Below are 8,207 nucleotides of genomic sequence, written 5' to 3'. Positions count from 1 at the left end.
GCAGGAGAAAAAGGAAGGAATAAGACAGGAGGAGGGAAGAGAACTATATCTTGGGGAACAATCCAGAAGGGAGACAGCGGAAGGTGGAGAGGTAGAAGGGCAAAAGAAGGAGAGGATATTACCACAAGGCTGGGAGTGGATATGAATGGAGAAACCCTGGACCAAACAGTAGGAGAGCTTGATGAAACCTCATGAGTGGCAGAAAGGAGTCAGAGAGAGGTAAGACTGGAGAATCCCTCCTATTGGGAAGAGATAGTGGAGGAGAAAGATCAGGGAGGAAAGAGGCAAGCTAGCTAAAGAGAGGAAGGGAGAAATAGAACAGACCCTCCCCTCAGAGAGGGCTTTTGGCATGATCCCAGTGGGTCAGTTGTGTTTATTGGAACCCACAGGAGAAACCGCACATCTCCAGCTGTCTGAGAATACCAAACCACCGCAAATTCTCATTTTGAGAATCACTGTTTTTCTGCAATCGTATCAGCATTGATGAATTGTAGAATCTCCTTGCAAATTTGGGAGGTCTGCAAATTTCTGTAGGATTCCTGTGGAGTCAGGTATCCTAATGAAGTTCTGTGGTACCTGTAGATATCAAAGACGTCATACAGGGGAGAGGCCATAGAAATATACGGAATGTAGGAGGATCTTTTATAAAAGCAGTCATCATTCTATTCATCCAAGATATCATACAAAGGGGAAACCTTTGAAATACAAAGAATGTGGGAATAGCTTCAGTCTGAGCAAAAACGTAAGGATACATCAAAAACCCACACAGGAGTAATTTTATAAGTCTGTGGTATGAGGAAAGGATTTGAGTGACAGCGGAGCACATATGAAATGTTGAAGACCTCAGGGACATGGGGAATTCCCTCCGTATCACACGCCTACCAAGGGAGTAAGATTGGAGAAGATCCCAACGACGGGCAAACTCCATGTTTCCTTCCATGGATAAAAAGGTAAAGGTTCCCCTTGACAATTTGTCCAGTCGTGTCCGACACTAGGTAGTTTCCGTTTCCAAACCATAGAGCTAGCATTTGTCCACAGACAATCCTCCATGGTCACATGGCCAGCGTAACTAGACATGGAATGCCATTTACCTTCCCACCAAGGTGGTACCTATTTATCTACTCGCATTTTTGCATTTTGCATGCTTTCGAACCGCTAGTTTGGCGGGAGCTGGGACAAGAGGCGGCAGCTCACTCCGTCGCATGGATTTGATATTACAACGGTTGATCTTCTGACTTTGCAGCATAGAGGCTTCAGCGGTTTAACTAACAGCACCACCACGTTCCTTACATGGATAAAATTTCACCAAGTAAGTGACAGAATTACCCGTTAGTTAGAGCAGATAACAACATGGCTCAGAAATCAAAGCATGAAGCCTCGATTCCCAGTTTTATATGTTTTTTTACTATTTCCATCAATACGTTAGAGGTTGCTAAATTTCTGCTAAACAGTGGTACCTCGCTAGACGATGACCCTGCTAAATGACGAATCCGCACTTCTCTTCCCAAAAGCTGGTGAGGGCTGCCTGTCCATCTTTCGTTCCATCTCCAAGCTTTGGGAAGGATGAAGCAGCTCCAAATGGAAGTCAGACCAGTTCCTCTACATTCTCGGCACAACGCTCTCCCACATACAGTATGTATAAAGCACTTGCTTTGAAAACAAGGGGGCCCCAAAAGGTAAGCCCTAAACCTCCATGAGTTGTGGGAAAGGCTTCATTGACAGGTGGACGACAACTGGCAATGATCCAATGAAATCTCAGAGGTGGGTGATCTGTTAAACAGGGAAATGGCTTGGGATCTTTCCATGGGTCTACCCCAGCTGATGCCAACGGTTGTTGGGATGTGTTCCCTTATCTCATAGTCAGTCGTGACACTGCACAGAGATAAGAGTGTGGAAGTCTACAGATGAATTTTTGAATGGCTTGTGGGGGGAAGGAAGTTTCACTTTGCCCCCCACCCTGAGGGGACCCATGTGTTTCCTTCAAGGCTCTGTGGAACAGCAGCTGGGCGATCCCTTTGCCACTCATCAAGTCCAACCCCCTACTCAATGCAGGGATAAAAATCAAAGGATATCTGCAAGTAGCTGTCTAAATTTCTCTTGACTCCCTCCATGGAAGCTAGCCAGTCCCAAGAACTCTGGCAACATAAGGCTTCAGAGTGTAAGCTGGAAAAATCTCCACCCAGCCGCAGGTGCCTGGAGCTGCCAGAGAGTCACCGAGATGGGACAAGAGAGTCTGTTGAGGTAGGAAGATGGCTCTGCTCAAGGCCTTTTTGGTCCTTGATGGGGAAAGGATGGAGGACGAGGGAGGAAGAGGAGGAGGAAGGTGCCTCCGGGGTGCTCCTCTTGCGAAGGGAGGGGCGATGAGAGCATGCTTTGGAAAGCAGGAGCAGCAGCAATGGCCGGTCCATAGGTTCAGGGAGCAAGAGTGTTTTTCCCCCTGAAAGAACTCCTCGCTCCATAGAAATCCAGTTGTCCATGTGAAAGAGAGATAGAGGTGGAGAAAATTATGAGCGAGCCATCCCCTTCACAAAAGATATCTGCGTGGCATGAAATAGATAAGAAGAGAGAGAGAGACCCAAATGGAAGGGGAGAATGTAGAAGAAAGGGGAGAGAGAGAGAATTGAAAGAGGCAAAAGAAAATATTAAGGTTTGTCTAGCAGTAGCGAAAGGGGGGGGAAGGGGAGTAGTTGACCCAACCAGTTTGGGAGGAGGTTGGAGAAGATCAGAGAGGGAAGAGGTAATTCAGAATCATGGTGACAGGAGAGGAGAAGGATAAGAAAGTGAGAGGAGAAAAGGAGAGCGAAAAAGATTATGATAGGATGAGAGGTTTGCTGGAGGACTTCCCCAATGTGAAAACCGGAGGTGAGAAGCATCAGGTGGCTGTGAATATTTGCTTTCCTGCCCAAAATCTGCATGCAGTAAAAGGGAGAACATGATGAAAAGGGGAATAAAAACAGAGTTTAAGGATTTCATACTGAATAAACCATCTTCAGGGGCTTCTCTTCCTTTCCGTTCCAAAATTCTCCCATCTCAAGATATCCAGGTAGATAACCTGTAGGAAAGTGTTACTCTTTCAGCCAATAACCCTAATTCCATTCTGGCATCAAGCTGAATCCTGCTGATGAGGCCGAAGGCTGAGGTGATTCATATGAGATCACCTGGGATGAGTTTAAGGTTACCTTATAGTTTACCTGTACTATATACTGTACAGACCTTTTGTCTCCTGACCACATGGCCTGGGGGTGGGGCCTAGGGGTGGGACTTCCTGCTGTAAAAGAGCATGTCCCAGGACCCTGGACTCTTTTCCCTAGGAAGCTGGGCTGAGGGCGAAGGCCAGGTCTGTTTGCATGGATGCCATGCTGAGTTTTTTTTCTCCTGCACTTTCCTTTTGTCTCCTGACCACATGGCCTGGGGGTGGGGCCTAGGGGTGGGACTTCCTGCTGTAAAAGAGCATGTCCCAGGACCCTGGACTCTTTTCCCTAGGAAGCTGGGCTGAGGGCGAAGGCCAGGTCTGTTTGCATGGATGCCATGCTGAGTTTTTTTTTCCTGGGCTTTCCTTTTGTCACCTGACCACATGGCCTGGGGGTGGGGCCTAGGGGTGGGACTTTAAAAGAGCATGTCCCAGGAGCCTGGACTCTTTTCCCTAGGAAGCTGGGCTGAGGGCTAAGGCCAGGTCTGTTTGCATGGATGCCATGCTGAGTTTTTTTTCCTGGGCTTTCCTTTTGTCTCCTGACCACATGGCCTGGGGGTGGGGCCTAGGGGTGGGACTTCCTGCTGTAAAAGAGCATGTCCCAGGAGCCTGGACTCTTTTTCCCTAGGAAGCTGGGCTGAGGGCGAAGGCCAGGTCTGTTTGCATGGATGCCATGTGAGTTTTTTTTCTCCTGGGCTTTCCTTTTGTCTCCTGACCACATGACCTGGGGGTGGGGCCTAGGGGTGGGACTTCCTGCTGTAAAAGAGCATGTCCCAGGACCCTGGACTCTTTTCCCTAGGAAGCTGGGCTGAGGGCGAAGGCCAGGTCTGTTTGCATGGATGCCATGCTGAGTTTTTTTTTCCTCCTGGGCTTTCCTTTTGTCTCCTGACCACATGGCCTGGGGGTGGGGCCTAGGGGTGGGACTTCCTGCTGTAAAAGAGCATGTCCCAGGAGCCTGGACTCTTTTCCCTAGGAAGCTGGGCTGAGGGTGAAGGCCAGGTCTGTTTGCATGGATGCCATGCTGAGTTTTTTTTCCTGGGCTTTCCTTTTGTCTCCTGACCACATGGCCTGGAGGTGGGGCGTAGGGGTGGGACTTCCTGCTGTAAAAGAGCATGTCCCAGGACCCTGGTCTCTTTTCCCTAGGAAGCTGGGCTGAGGGCGAAGGCCAGGTCTGTTTGCATGGATGCCATGCTGAGTTTTTTTTCTCCTGGGCTTTCCTTTTGTCTCCTGACCACATGGCCTGGGGGTGGGGCCTAGGAGTGGGACTTCCTGCTGTAAAAGAGCATGTCCCAGGACCCTGGACTCTTTTCCCTAGGAAGCTGGGCTGAGGGTGAAGGACAGGTCTGTTTGCATGGATGCCATGCCGAGTTTTTTTTTTCCTCCTGGGCTTTCCTTTTGTCTCCTGACCACATGGCCTGGGGGTGGGGCCTAGGGGTGGGACTTCCTGCTGTAAAAGAGCATGTCCCAGGACCCTCCACTCTTTTCCCTAGGAAGCTGGGCTGAGGGCGAAGGCCTGGTCTGTTTGCATGGATGCCATGCTGAGTTTTCTTTTCTCCTGGGCTTTCCTTTTGTCTCCTGACCACACGGCCTGGGGGTGGGGCCTAGGGATGGGACTTCCTGCTGTAAAAGAGTATGTCCCAGGACCCTGGACTCTTTTCCCTAGGAAGCTGGGCTGAGGGCGAAGGCCAGGTCTGTTTGCATGGATGCCATGCTGAGTTTTTTTCCTGGGCTTTCCTTTTGTCTCCTGACCACATGGCCTGGGGGTGGGGCCTAGGGGTGGGACTTCCTGCTGTAAAAGAGCATGTCCCAGGAACCTGGACTCTTTTCCCTAGGAAGCTGGGCTGAGGGCGAAGGCCAGGTCTGTTTGCATGGATGCCATGCTGAGTTTTTTTTCCTGGGCTTTCCTTTTGTCTCCTGACCACATGGCCTGGGGGTGGGGCCTAGGGGTGGGACTTCCTGCTGTAAAAGAGCATGTCCCAGGACCCTGGACTCTTTTCCGTAGGAAGCTGGGCTGAGTTCAAAGGCCAGATCTGTTTGCATGGATGCCATGCTGAGTTTTTTTTCCTCCTGGGCTTTCCTTTTGTCTCCTGACCACATGGCCTGGGGGTGGGGCCTAGGGGTGGGACTTCCTGCTGTAAAAGAGCATGTCCCAGGACCCTCCACTCTTTTCCCTAGGAAGCTGGGCTGAGGGCGAAGGCCTGGTCTGTTTGCATGGATGCCATGCTGAGTTTTCTTTTCTCCTGGGCTTTCCTTTTGTCTCCTGACCACATGGCCTGGGGGTGGGGCCTAGGGATGGGACTTCCTGCTGTAAAAGAGTATGTCCCAGGACCCTGGACTCTTTTCCCTAGGAAGCTGGGCTGAGGGTGAAGGCCAGGTCTGTTTGCATGGATGCCATGCTGAGTTTTTTTCCTGGGCTTTCCTTTTGTCTCCTGACCACATGGCCTGGGGGTGGGGCCTAGGGGTGGGACTTCCTGCTGTAAAAGAGCATGTCCCAGGAACCTGGACTCTTTTCCCTAGGAAGCTGGGCTGAGGGCGAAGGCCAGGTCTGTTTGCATGGATGCCATGCTGAGTTTTTTTTCCTGGGCTTTCCTTTTGTCTCCTGACCACATGGCCTGGGGGTGGGGCCTAGGGGTGGGACTTCCTGCTGTAAAAGAGCATGTCCCAGGACCTGGGACTCTTTTCCCTAGGAAGCTGGGCTGAGGGTGAAGGCCAGCTGAGGGTGAAGGCCAGGTCTGTTTGCATGGATGCCATGCTGAGTTTTTTTTCTCCTGGGCTTTACTTTTGTCTCCTGACCACATGGCCTGGGGGTGGGGCCTAGGGGTGGGACTTCCTGCTGTAAAAGAGCATGTCCCAGGACCCTGGTCTCTTTTCCCTAGGAAGCTGGGCTGAGGGCGAAGGCCAGGTCTGTTTGCATGGATGCCATGCTGAGTTTTTTTTTCCTGGGCTTTCTTTTTGTCACCTGACCACATGGCCTGGGGGTGGGGCCTAGGGGTGGGACTTTAAAAGAGCATGTCCCAGGACCCTGGACTCTTTTCCCTAGGAAGCTGGGCTGAGGGCTAAGGCCAGGTGTCTGTTTGCATGGATGCCATGCTGAGTTTTTTTTCCTCCTGGGCTTTCCTTTTGTCTCCTGACCACATGGCCTGGGGGTGGGGCCTAGGGGTGGGACTTCCTGCTGTAAAAGAGCATGTCCCAGGACCCTCCACTCTTTTCCCTAGGAAGCTGGGCTGAGGGCGAAGGCCTGGTCTGTTTGCATGGATGCCATGCTGAGTTTTCTTTTCTCCTGGGCTTTCCTTTTGTCTCCTGACCACACGGCCTGGGGGTGGGGCCTAGGGATGGGACTTCCTGCTGTAAAAGAGTATGTCCCAGGACCCTGGACTCTTTTCCCTAGGAAGCTGGGCTGAGGGCGAAGGCCAGGTCTGTTTGCATGGATGCCATGCTGAGTTTTTTTCCTGGGCTTTCCTTTTGTCTCCTGACCACATGGCCTGGGGGTGGGGCCTAGGGGTGGGACTTCCTGCTGTAAAAGAGCATGTCCCAGGAGCCTGGACTCTTTTCCCTAGGAAGCTGGGCTGAGGGCGAAGGCCAGGTCTGTTTGCATGGATGCCATGCTGAGTTTTTTTTCCTGGGCTTTCCTTTTGTCTCCTGACCACATGGCCTGGGGGTGGGGCCTAGGGGTGGGACTTCCTGCTGTAAAAGAGCATGTCCCAGGACCCTGGACTCTTTTCCGTAGGAAGCTGGGCTGAGTTCAAAGGCCAGATCTGTTTGCATGGATGCCATGCTGAGTTTTTTTTCCTCCTGGGCTTTCCTTTTGTCTCCTGACCACATGGCCTGGGGGTGGGGCCTAGGGGTGGGACTTCCTGCTGTAAAAGAGCATGTCCCAGGACCCTCCACTCTTTTCCTTAGGAAGCTGGGCTGAGGGCGAAGGCCTGGTCTGTTTGCATGGATGCCATGCTGAGTTTTCTTTTCTCCTGGGCTTTCCTTTTGTCTCCTGACCACATGGCCTGGGGGTGGGGCCTAGGGATGGGACTTCCTGCTGTAAAAGAGTATGTCCCAGGACCCTGGACTCTTTTCCCTAGGAAGCTGGGCTGAGGGTGAAGGCCAGGTCTGTTTGCATGGATGCCATGCTGAGTTTTTTTCCTGGGCTTTCCTTTTGTCTCCTGACCACATGGCCTGGGGGTGGGGCCTAGGGGTGGGACTTCCTGCTGTAAAAGAGCATGTCCCAGGAACCTGGACTCTTTTCCCTAGGAAGCTGGGCTGAGGGCGAAGGCCAGGTCTGTTTGCATGGATGCCATGCTGAGTTTTTTTTCCTGGGCTTTCCTTTTGTCTCCTGACCACATGGCCTGGGGGTGGGGCCTAGGGGTGGGACTTCCTGCTGTAAAAGAGCATGTCCCAGGACCTGGGACTCTTTTCCCTAGGAAGCTGGGCTGAGGGTGAAGGCCAGCTGAGGGTGAAGGCCAGGTCTGTTTGCATGGATGCCATGCTGAGTTTTTTTTCTCCTGGGCTTTACTTTTGTCTCCTGACCACATGGCCTGGGGGTGGGGCCTAGGGGTGGGACTTCCTGCTGTAAAAGAGCATGTCCCAGGACCCTGGTCTCTTTTCCCTAGGAAGCTGGGCTGAGGGCGAAGGCCAGGTCTGTTTGCATGGATGCCATGCTGAGTTTTTTTTTCCTGGGCTTTCTTTTTGTCACCTGACCACATGGCCTGGGGGTGGGGCCTAGGGGTGGGACTTTAAAAGAGCATGTCCCAGGACCCTGGACTCTTTTCCCTAGGAAGCTGGGCTGAGGGCTAAGGCCAGGTGTCTGTTTGCATGGATGCCATGCTGAGTTTTTTTTCCTGGGCTTTCCTTTTGTCTCCTGACCACATGGCCTGGGGGTGGGGCCTAGGGGTGGGACTTCCTGCTGTAAAAGAGCATGTCCCAGGAGCCTGGACTCTTTTTCCCTAGGAAGCTGGGCTGAGGGCGAAGGCCAGGTCTGTTTGCATGGATGCCATGTGAGTTTTTTTTCTCCTGGGCTTTCCTTTTG

The sequence above is a fragment of the Pogona vitticeps genome, chromosome 2 (genome assembly GCF_051106095.1).
Source record: "Pogona vitticeps strain Pit_001003342236 chromosome 2, PviZW2.1, whole genome shotgun sequence".
In the NCBI taxonomy this organism is placed as follows: Eukaryota; Metazoa; Chordata; class Lepidosauria; order Squamata; family Agamidae; genus Pogona; species Pogona vitticeps.
This window is presented reverse-complemented; position numbering follows the sequence as displayed.